This window comes from Heterodontus francisci, unplaced genomic scaffold (genome assembly GCF_036365525.1).
Source record: "Heterodontus francisci isolate sHetFra1 unplaced genomic scaffold, sHetFra1.hap1 HAP1_SCAFFOLD_174, whole genome shotgun sequence".
In the NCBI taxonomy this organism is placed as follows: Eukaryota; Metazoa; Chordata; class Chondrichthyes; order Heterodontiformes; family Heterodontidae; genus Heterodontus; species Heterodontus francisci.
The window spans coordinates 2,481,506-2,493,549 of NW_027141730.1; the positions used below are offsets into that span (position 1 = coordinate 2,481,506).

General features: G+C 44.9%; 1 protein-coding gene and 1 non-coding gene across 2 annotated transcripts in view; one reads left to right on the forward strand and one right to left on the reverse strand.

The window, feature by feature from the left end:
- Nucleotides 1-12,044, forward strand: part of LOC137364572 (histone H2A-like) — a 185,839-nt gene that overhangs the window by 150,272 nt on the left and 23,523 nt on the right. The window lies entirely within an intron of this gene.
- trnat-agu (transfer RNA threonine (anticodon AGU)) lies at nucleotides 6,472-6,545 on the reverse strand. The gene has a single exon. It is a non-coding gene; the product is annotated as a tRNA-Thr (tRNA).

Consider the following 12,044-nt stretch of genomic DNA (forward strand, 5'->3'; position numbering starts at 1 on the left):
ACTTTAGGAAAGATGTGAAGGCATTGGAGAAATTATGGAAGAGGTTCATGAGAATGGTTCAAGGGATGAGGAACTTCAGTTATGAAGATAGATTGGAGAAGTTAGGACTGTTTTCCTTGGAGAAAAGAAGGCTAAGAGGAGATTTCATAGTGGTATTCAAAATGATGAGGGGTGTGGACAGAGTGGATAGGGAGAAACTGTTCCCACTTGTGAAAGGATCGAGAACGGGAGGGCACAGATTTAAAGTCATTGGTAAAAGAAGCAAAAGCGACATGAGGAAAAACGTTTTCACACAGCGAGTGGTTAAAGTATGAACTGCCTGAGAATGTGATGGAGGCAGGTTCAATTGAAGCATTCAAAGGGGAATTAGACTGTTATCTGAAAATAATGTGCAGGATTATGGGGAGAAGACGGGGAAGTGACATGAGGTGAATTGCTCATTTGGAGAGTCAGTGCAGAGACGATGGGCCAAATGGCCTCCTTCTGTGTAGTAACAATTCTGTGATTCTGTGATTCCAATATTCAAGTCATTTCTATATATGGTGGTCCTGACACTGACACTTGTGGACATCACTGTTCACCATCTTCCATTCTGAAAAACAACCAAATACCACAACTAGCTTTTCTTGATATTTCATCCATTTTTAAATCCAAGCAGATACTGACCCTCCTATTCCAGGAGCCTCAGTTTTGTTACCCAGCCTTTTATGTGGTAGTTTGTCAAACGCTTTCTTAAAATCCATATAGACAACATCCATTGCTTTCCCTTCATCAACCTTTTCTGTTACTTCATCAAAAAAATCAGTTATATTAGTGAAGAACTGGAAAGGTGCTGAACCTCTCAGTTTTTGGTCTACCCAAACCAAGTTTAAGGCCTGAATAATGAACCGATTGCCTCATTAGTTCTGTGAATAATACAATGATTTAATAGACAAAGTTTTGAAACATTCCTGCCCATAAATCTTGGTAACAGAGAGTGTGTGGATCTCCTGACTCAGAATGTTTAATGGATACAGTCCTCAGATCCGACAAGGAACCCCTGAACATCCACAGTAAAGGCAGTGTGGATGAGAAAATGTAAGAGCCGGGAGCTGAAACTCAGGGACGGCCGAGCTCTCCTGTCATTGAGCTTGTGTGTCTGCTCTGCTCGCCGCACTTCCGGCTCTACTTTGTTTCCAATGAAAAGATGAAAAGGGCCGTTCGGTTTTCCTCTCACTGACAGCGTGTTTCACTCGGGTTAATACAACCCGGGACTTTTGCTGCTGAAATGAATTCTGCAAGGTCCCAGCAAACACACCGGCTCCCTCCTTTCTCCCCTCTTTCTATCGGATTGTTTTACCAGCAGGGGCTCAATAATAACAAACCCCCTGCAGGGAATGACCGCAAATTGAGCATCTAAATGGGGCAAGTGGGCAGCTTTCTGGGATATAGGTTCCCCCTACCCCGCCCCTCCTTCCCTCCAGTCCAAGCCCCTCTTCACGTTCTTTGGGACTTTGATGAGGGTGAAATGGGGAAAGTTCCCATTGATGTTTGAGTGCTGAATTGCTGCAGGGATCTGCGCACGCGCGATGTAGCCCCGCCCCCAGTGCGACGTCACAATGAGGAGTGGAGCGCATGCGCAGCCTTTCCCCAACCCAGTCTGTGAGGCCATTCACTCAATCAGGGGAAGATGCTTTAAATCAGCTGCTAATGGAGACTTCCCAGGCCCGGGGGAAGGGAACAAACAGCATCTGCTTCCAGCAGCCACTGCTTTGGGAGCGTGTCCGCAGATGTGCTCAGAGATTAGCATTGAGTGGTGGGAAGTTGAGGGGGAGTCGGGGAGTGTTTGTAACAGACACTGTGGAGCAGGAGCTGCTCCCGGAACATGGAGTGAGCCGGGGACACGGGGAAGGGAGAGTTCATTCTCGGACAGTGTCTCTACAGGCTCAGGGAGACACAATGGGAAGAAATCACTATTGAAAATCAGTGACAATTTCACCACCCAAAGGAGAGGGAATTTTCCTGCTTTAGTTCCAGTCTCTCACTGTTTGTTGGATTGTGAACAGTGGGGGGAAAATAGCCGCAAAATAACAATGTGGACAGTTAGACAAAGAACATTTATTGCAGACACCAGGTGAGAAGTGTGAAAGGCACATTTTAAATAGTGGCTGCTTGTTTTCTGTTGAAATAGAAATGTGACTGTGTAAAGGTCACTGCTCTATCGGACAGTCCCAGTCATTGAGCAGTGCAGGGCTTGTGTTGTTTCTGAATGTCACAAACTTGTTGTAAAACCACTGCAAACACCTGGTAAACAGAAGCTGAATGCTGCAGTACTGCAGTGGAGTCAGACACTGACACTGTTTGTGTTCCTGGTTTTCATTTCGCGATTGTTTATAATGATTATTATTGGGACGATTACATTGATCGCTTTTTTATCTTCTACCTCACCAGTTCTTTCATTCCTGCAGGAAAATACATGAAGGAACCTGACTGGATGTGGTGATTCTTGGACACAAGGAAAAATGCTGTGATCTCGTCCCAACACACAGTCGGTACAGGATCACTCCCAAAGCACAGAGATACTGCCAGTTCATCAGTTCCACTGGAGCAAACAAAATAAATAGTCAGACAGACACTGATCCCAAAGTCAAGAGAGACACATTTTCAATCCAACAGTCAAACAACAGCAGGAGAGACAGATGTTGTTTCTATTTCACTCCAATTCAGTACAGCTGACAGGTTGATACATCAATCACAGTCCAAAAACAAACTCACTATCAGATCTAAATAAACTCTGTCACCATAGTGCCATTTTAAATATAAAATCTGAAATAGAACAGACAAAATTTACAGAATTGAAAGGAACAGTATGAATGCAAGGAGGCTTCAAGGGGATTTGGACAGGTTAAATGAATGGGCAAGAACATGGCAGATGGAATATAATGTGAATAAGTTTGAAGTTCTCCACTTTGGTAGAATAAACAGAAAGACAGAGTATTTCTTAAATGGTGAGAGGCTGGGAAGTGTCGATGTCCAAAGGCACCTGGGTGTCCTTGTTCATGAGACACTAAAAGCTCGTATGCAGGTGCAGCAAGCAATTAGGAAGGCAAATGGTATGTTGGCTTCATTGAAAGCGTATTTGAGTACATGAGTAAAGATGTATGAAGTCTAGATGAGACCGCACCTGGAGTATTATGTACAATTTTGGTTTCCTTATCTAAGGAAGGATAGACTTGTCACAGAGGGAGTGCAACAGAGATTCACCGGTCTCATCCCCTCGGATGGTGGGATTGTCTTATGATGAGAGACTGCAGAAACTGGGCCTAAATTCTCTAGAGTTTTGAAGAGTGAGAAGTGATCTCATTGAAACAGGCAAAGTTCTTACAGGGTGTCACAGGGTAGATATGGATAGGATGTTTCCTCTGTCTAGTCAGTCCAGAACAAGGGGACAAAGTCTCAGAATTAGGGCAGACTGAGATGAGCAGGAATTTCTTTACTCAGAGGGTGAGAAATCTGTGGAATTCTTTATCCCAGAGGGCTGTGGAAGATCAATCATTGAACATATTCAAGACATAAATCGATAGATTTCTAAATACTAACAAGATCAAGGGATATGGAGATGGCAGAGAAAAATGGCGTAGAGGTAGATGATCAGTCACGATCTGTTTGAATGTTGGAGCAGGCTCGATGGGCTGAATGGCCTAATGCCCCGATTTCCAATGATCCTATGAATCCCAATAATGTACATCAGAACGTTAGACCAAGTTATGCATTACATACCAGTTCAAAAATCCCACAGAGATTAAGACTGAAAGATACAGTATCAAGCCATTACTACAAAATGAAGGACTTGGAGCTTGCAGACCAGCCCATGTATAAGATTGAAAGTTATATTTTCATTCACAATCGTTTTCACAGAGCTGAATATTGAATACCAATCCACAACTTGCACAGGATTACCAAATAAAACCTACAACTGTAAAATACAGTTAATCCATATTTTAAATTAAACACAAGGCAAACAAATATTGATACATTAAGAGAGCGGGAAACAGTGAGAGCAGAGTGGAGCATAAAGAGCCCAGGAGAGAGAGGGAGCAAGAGTTCACTCGGAGAACAGGGAACAGCGAGAGCCGGCGTCAAAAAAGGCAAAGGAATACACAATTAATGGGAGAACACTGAATGATGTAGAGGAAGTGAGGGACGTTGGAGTGAATGTCCACAGATCCCTGAAGTAGCAGTACAGGTCAATAAGGTGGTTCAGCAGGTCCTTTCCTTTATTAACTGAGGTATAGAGTATAAGGGAGACCTGGGTGTCCATATCAATAAGTCACTGACAGCTAACATGCAGGTGCAGCAAGCAATTAGGAAGGCTAATAGTATGTTAGCCTTTATCGCAAGAGAATTTGAGTACAGGAGTAGTGAATTCTTGCTTCAATTGTATAGAACCTTGGTTAGACTGTACTTGGAGTACTGTGTGCAGTTTTTGTCCCCTTGCCTTAGGAAGGATATTATTGCCATAGATAGAGTGCAAAGAAGGTTCATCAGACTTGTTCCTGGGATGGTGCGACTGTCCTATGTAGAGAGATTGGGGAAACTGGGGCTCTATTATGTAGAGTTTTGAAGAATGAGAGGTGATCTCATTGAAACCTACAAAATATTTAAAGGACAGTCAGGGTAGATGCAGCTAAGATGTTTCCCCTGGTTGGGGAGTCGAGAACCAGGGGACGCAATTTCAAAATAAGGGGCAAGCCACTTGGGACAGAGATGAGGAGAAATGTTGTTACTCAGAGGGTTGTGAATCTTTGGAATTCTGTACCCCAGAGGGCTGTGGAAGCTCAGTCATTGAGTATGTTTAAAGCAGAGATTGATAGATTTCTAAATACAAATGACATAAGGGAATATGAGGAAAGTGTGGGGAAAAGGGCATTGAAGTGGATGATCAGCCATGATCAGATTGAATGGTGGGGCAGGCTCGATGGGCTGAATGGCCGACTCCTGCACCTATGTTCCGATGTTCCTAACTCCACATTATCGATGAGGCACAGCCTCAGGCCGACTTGTCGGGTGTTGCAAACAGATAACACTGCTTCTGATCTTCACCAGAACAGAGAGTGAGATGTAAAATTGATCATCAAACAGACTGTGAGAGAATACAACAGAATAAAACACATGGAGAGACACTGTGGAATAACAAATAGATTTGATTGGAATGTTGAATTATGATTGGAATGGGTAAAACAGCAGATTAAATTGGGACAGAAAAGAGAAACTGATGGGAAGAAGGAAGAAAAGAAAGGATGGATCTGTTCACTTTTTTCAGTTTTTTCACTGGTCCATCAAAGCTGGATTAAAAAAAGATGCAAAAAACGGAGTTTCACCAAAAAGGGAGATTAAATGCTGCCGAAACCTTGGATCGAAGGATGCCCCAACAGATCACCTGTTTAACTGTCTCCTCACTGGGGGATTTCAATCAATGAGCAATAATATTCTCTCCTTTTCTTTTGTTAAATGAAACCACTACTGTCACTTGGAGTTAATATCCCTGTGTTCCAACTCCTGAATAATAAAATTGTGAGTTTCGTGATATTTTCTGGACACATTTCCTGCTGAAAGAACTAAGAACTCTTTTCTAATTTACACAATACTATATACACACTCATCAAGCCTCCGAAACTGGCATCCTTGGTGCTGCTCTCTCCTCCCAAACCTCATCTCATGTGACTGTTACATCATCACTCTGATTGTGGGAGGGGTTAATCCCACTGTCTTCAGCATTAACCCTTTACATCCTCATACTGCACTGTCTGTCCAAAAAAATCAGTGGAGGGAACTTGAATTATCAAAACAGCAACAGCTGCCAGTTGAAAATCAACTCAACCCATCAGAGAGAGACTGTCAGAGAACTTCCTGCATCCAGTCCTGACCCCGTCACATTAAGCAGCTGCTCACCCAGACCCCACTCTCATCAACACTGAACATTTTTACTGAGACCCTTCAAATACTGTTTATAAAAGGCCGCAAAGATCAAAGTTCACACAGTTGTATTAAATACAACAAAGTTTAATATCTTCTCACCGTTTCTCGGTAACCACATGAGACATCGGTTTTCTTATTTGGTTCCTTTGATTTTTCTTGTTCCTGACTGACAAATATTCCAAACCTCAGATAAACCCTCCCACTTGCGTCATGTCCCAGTCTCGGTTAAAAGCAACACATAATGACACAAACACTCTCCTTCAGAGAGATTAATATCAAGCTGTTTTCCAGGTTGAATGTAACTGTGAACAAATTTATGTCAAAGAAGCTACCTTTGATGTATCAGCACTGAAATTCTGGACAAGGAGGAACAGCCATTCCAAACTCATATCCTTCACAAAGGCTGTTTTTGTATGTGATTGAAATTCATTAAGTATTTTGAATTGAAGTTCACAAGACACAGATGTCAATGTTGATAATGAAACTTTTCAAGCATGTTGTGACTGTGAAATAAGGCTCTGCTGGGAGTTGAACCCAGGATCTTCTGTTTACTAGACAGGTGCTTTAACCAACTAAGCTACAGAGCCAGATCACAAATGCATGTGCAATTGAAATCAGAGGAAGGCCTTGTAGATAGTGGGCAGGCTTTGGCGAGTCAAGAGCTGAGTTCTTCACGGCAGTGTTCCCAGCCTCTGACTCGCTCTTGTAGTTGTAGCTGTAGTTGTAATTGTAATAGGCAACCGTCTGTCTCGGAAGACGATGGGCTACACCCGGGGTGTACGTCACTTCTGTGTGAAACATCGTTTGTTGTGGCTGTAGAGGATGACTCGTGAGTGACAATCCCTTCCGCAGCTGGTACAGATGAATATCATTGGCCCGAGGTCGACTGATAATTTTTCCTTCCTCTGAGCTCTCTTTCCCACCATCTGGTCATTTCTTTTGTCCTCTGCTTTTCCCATGGTCTTCCTGAATGCCTTTCTCCAGGAATTCCAGTCAGCAGGAAGGACTTCCCATGCATCGACTCCAATCCCAGTCAGCTTGAGATCTCGCTTTGCAGATGTCCTTGTATCACAGACGTAGGTGACCTGTTGGTCTCGTGCTGATAGCAAGCTCACCAAAGAGCGTGTCTTTGGCAAAGCGACCGTCATCCATTCAGCACACATGACCCAGTCCACAGAGTCACTGCTGACTCAAGAGGGCAAACATGCTGCAGATCCCTGCACGCTGGTGTACTTCTGCATTCGGCACTCTGTCCTGCCAGGAAATGCCCAATATCCATCTGAGACAGTGGAGGTGGAAGCTGTTCAGCTGTTTTTCTTGGCTTGCATAAGTTGTTGATGCTTCTCTACTATGAAGGAGGGTGCTGAGAACACAAGCCTGTTACACGTGGGGTTTTGTATTTTCGATCAGTTTGCTGTCGGTTCACACTCGTCTTCTCAACTTTGACATGACAGCTGCAGCATTGACAATCCTGGTGCTGATTTCAGTATCAAGGGACAGATTGCTGGTGATTGTTGATCCAAGGTATGTGAAGCTGTTGACAACCTCCAAAGTGAGCCTGTCGATGTTGATGGAAGGTGGAGTCTCTACGTCCTGGCTCATAACTTTGATCTTCCTGATGCTGATCGTCAGTCCAAACTCCTTGCAGGCCAGGGAGAACCGATATACAAGCTGCTGTTAATGAACTTCATTATGGGATGTCAGCACAGCGTCATCAGCAAACAGCAACTCACAGACCAAGAACTGACTCATTTTGGTCTTGGCCCGCGGTCTTGCCAAGATGAACAGCTTGTCATCAGCTCTGGTATGCAGGTGGACACCCCCATCTGAGTCACTGAAAGTTTAAAATAGCAGCATGGAGAAGAATATGCCAATTGTAAAGGATGTGAGTGTGAGGAGGTTACAAGGAGGCTTCCAGGGGACTTGGACAGGATAAGTGAATGAAATGACAGATGGAATATAATGTGAATAAGTGTGAAGTTATTCACTTTGGTAGAATAAACAGAAAGACAGAATATTTCTTAAATGGTGAGAGGTTGGGAAGTGTTGATGTCCAAAGGGACCTGGGTGTCCTTGTTCATGAGACACTAAAAGCTCGCATGCAGGTGCAGCAATCAATTAGGAAGGCAAATGGTATGTTGGCCTTAACACGAGGGGTCATGAGTGCAGGAATAAAGATGTCTTGCTGCAATTGTATAGAGCCTTGGTGAGATCGTGCTGGAGTATTGTGTACAGTTTTGGTTTCCTTATCTAAGGAAGGATATACTTGCTACAGAGGGAGTGCAACGGAGGGTCACCAGACTAATCCCTGGGATGGTGGGATTGTCTTCTGAGGAAACTGGGCTTGTATTCCTTAAAGTTTCATTAAAAAGGCCACTTAAAACTGAGATAGGGTGGAATTTCTTCACTCAGAGGGTGGTGAATCTTTGGAATTCTCAACCCCAGGGGTTTGTGAAAGTTCAATCATTGAGCATGTTCAGGACAGAAATTGATAGAAATCTTGATACTCATGACATCAAGGGATATGGGGAGAGCGCGGGAAAGTGGTGTTGAGGTAGATGATCAGCAAGGATTTAATTGAATGACAGATCAGGCTCGACAGGTTAAACTGCCTCCTCCTACGTTCTGAAGAGAGTTGTCACCAGGACACAGCCCTGTTTTATCCCACTGCTGATCGTGAAAGTGTCTGATGTTGCTCCATTTCAACTGACGGAACTGTGCATGTTCTCGTGGAAGGAAGAGATGACGCCCAAGAGTTCAGGAGGGCAGCCTAGTTTCCACAGCAGTTTGAAGAGTCTGTCTCTGCTAACAAGATCGAAGGCCTTGGTGATGTCTGTAAAGACAATGTAGAGTGTTCTGTCCTGTTCACAGTACTTCTCCTGTAACTGCCGAAGTGAGAAAATCATGTCGACTGTCGATCTACCAGCTCTGAAGCTGCACTGAGACTCAGGATAGATGTGTGATGTCAGGGTCTGCAATCTGGTCAGAGCAATGTGAGCAAAGCCCTTCCCCACAATACTTAGCAAGCAGATGCCTCGCTAATTGCTGCAGTCACTGCGATTCCCCCTTATTGTTGTTCAAGGTGACAATGTTTGCATCACACATGTTTAGAGGCGCAGATCTCCCCTTCCAACAGAGACACAGAAGTTCATGGAGATGCTGCAGCAGAGCTGCCTTTCCACTTTTGATGATTCCAGGTGGAATACCATCATTTCCCAGGGCTTTACCACTGGCAAGACGGTCAATGGCCTTGTTGAGCTCTCCTATGGTGGGGTCACTGTCCAACTCCTCCATGACAGGGAAGTCTGGAATGGTGCTGAGAGCTACTTCAATGACAATGTTCTCCGTTATGCAGAGTTCAAGGTAATGCTCCACTCACCTTTCCATCTGCTTGTTAGGTTCAGTGATGATCGTCCCTGTCTTTGTCTTCAAAGGTGCTGATTCAGTTACTGCTGGGCCCGTTGCTTTCATAATTTTTTTTTAATTCATTCATGTGATGTGGTCATCACTGGCTAAGCCAGCATTTATTGCCCATCCCTCATTTCCCTTGAGAATGTGGTGGTGAGCTGCCTTCTTGAACCGCTGCAGTCTGTGTGAGGTAGGTACACCCACAGTGCTGTTAGGAAGGGAGTTCCAGGATTTTGACCCAGCAACAGTGAAGGAAAGGTGATATCGTTCCAAGTCACGATAGTGTGTGGCTTGGAGGGGAACTTGCAGGTGGTGGTGTTCCCATGAATTTGCTGCCCTTGTCCTTCTTGTTGGTAGAGGTTGCGGGTATGGAAGGTGCTGTCTAAGGAACCTTGGTGTGTTGAATTCCTTCATATGTCCCTCTAGCATCCCCCAGATTCAGCGGCAGATTGTATGCTGTTGCAGAGTTTTAACCAGTATTGATTGGTGCAGTGCCGAGCAGTCTGCAGAGACTTGTTTCTGGCAGCTCTGAGAGCATCTAGAGTTTGTTTGCTGGGGACTTGTTTGTAGTTCATGAGGGCTCTCTTCTTAGTTACAGTAACTGACTCCATTTCAGTCCAATAAACCTCAAACCAGTCCGCATTCCTCCCATCTCTTTTCCTATACACAGCGAGTGCAGAGTTATAGATGGTGGCGTGCAGATGATTCCACTTTGACACCGCACTGAGGCCTTGGGTGTTTTCTGAAAGAGCCTGATCGAGGATGTTGAGGAACTCCTGGGTCCTTTCTGGGTCAGTGGTTCGGCTAGTGTTGATCCGAGAACGACCTTTCTTCTTGGATGGATGAAGCTTTCTTGGCTGAAGCCTGACCTTGTTACACACCAGGGAGTGGTCAGTGTCACAGTCAGCGCTGTGATAGCTGCGTGTGATGAGGATACTGCTGAGGCTGGTACGTCTAGTGATGATAAGGTCTAGCTGGTGCCAGTGGCGTGATCTCGGACGTCTCCAGGACACCTTGTGGCACAGCTTGACCTGGAAGTAGCTGTTCATCACACAGAGTCCATGTTGACAGCATAGCTCCAGAAACCTCTGTCCATTTTTGTTCATCTTGCTAATCCCCTGGTGCCCTATGCTCATTGGCCAAGCTGTAGTCAGTACCCAAGCTTGCATTGAAATCCCCGAGAAGATACAGTCCCTCGGTGCTGGGAATTCTACTGATGGCAGCGTCAAGTGTCTCATGGAATTGATCCTTGACATCTGGGGTGGAGGTGAGTGTCGGGACATAGATGCACATGAGATTAACTGGGCCCGCGCTTGTTGACAAGTGAAGGATAAGAAGTCTCTCTGAGCCTACTGTGGGGGGTTCACTCATTGCAAGCAGCGTGTTTTTTACTGTGAAACCCGCGAGTTGCCTCTTGGGCTTTCCCCTGCCTGAAGAAGGTGTAGTGTTTCTCTTTGAGGGATCCACTTTGAATGAGTCTAGTTTCTTGCAGCACAGCAATGTCCACATTGAGCCTTGTGAGTTCCTTGTCAATCACAGCTGTCTTGTGTGTGTCATCAACCTGCAGAAGGTTGTCATTAAGGTCAGGACACATGGTCCTTACATTCCAGCTTGTGATGCGAAGCACTGGTGTCTTCTTTGTTGAGTTTGTCTTGCCTGGTGCATAGATTATCAATCCGCCAGTTGAGAGATATCTCTCTAAGCTGCAAGCACCCATTGAAGCAAGTAGGTCGTGGCAGGACAGCACCTAACTGACTGGGGGCTGCACAGCTTGGAGTAGGTGGTAGTTATCCAATGAGACGCGATGATCTCTCCCACTGTCAAAAGTAACCCCTGGTGCTCATACTCTACACCAATTGAGTGAGAGCTTATAATCGGTAACTGTTTCTTCCCATGTTTTGCTAATGTGTAACCACGAAGCTGGAGTGTCCTCTCCAGGGCACAGGCCTGGGCAAATAGTATGGAGACACTGAGCATCAGGACCCCCTATCAGCATTGCTAGTATTGTCCAAAGGAAAGGAAAAAACAGTACTGTTTGGTACCAGCTCTGCTGTAGGAGTTGCTGGAAAACTACCTGATAAGTAACAGGTAACCGCCTACGGGACTCCACTCCGGATTTACTGTCCAGGTTTACTCCCTAAGCCTTCTTCTCTCTCAAGACACCCACAGGGAAGTGAGACTTTTTGCCCATAGATAGGGCTCTGTCCTTTGGCATCAGGATGGAACCACACGCCAGTGGGCCTGCATGACATGCACAAGGATATCACACACTGCCCCATCCCTGTGACAGCTCAGAGAGATCCCCTGATGATAATACACCCCACAGGAAAATCACAAACCGCCCCCTCCCTTGGACAGCTCAGGGTCAGACACTGCACACACTGCAACAACAGTGACATTACTGTGTTAGTCCCTCCATTCTGAATCACCCTACTTTATGCTTTCCGTCTCTCAGCCAATTTTGTATCCACGCTGCCACTGCCTCTTTAATCCCATCTGCTCAAATTTTTTTCACAAGTCTATTTTATGGTACTTTTTCAAACACAATTTTGAAGTGCAGACATACACCATCAACCTCACCACCCTGGTCAACTCTCTGTGAAACTTCATCAAAGAAATTAATTCATTAATTAATTCATACACAATCTTCTGTTAACCAATCTGTTCTGGTTGTCATT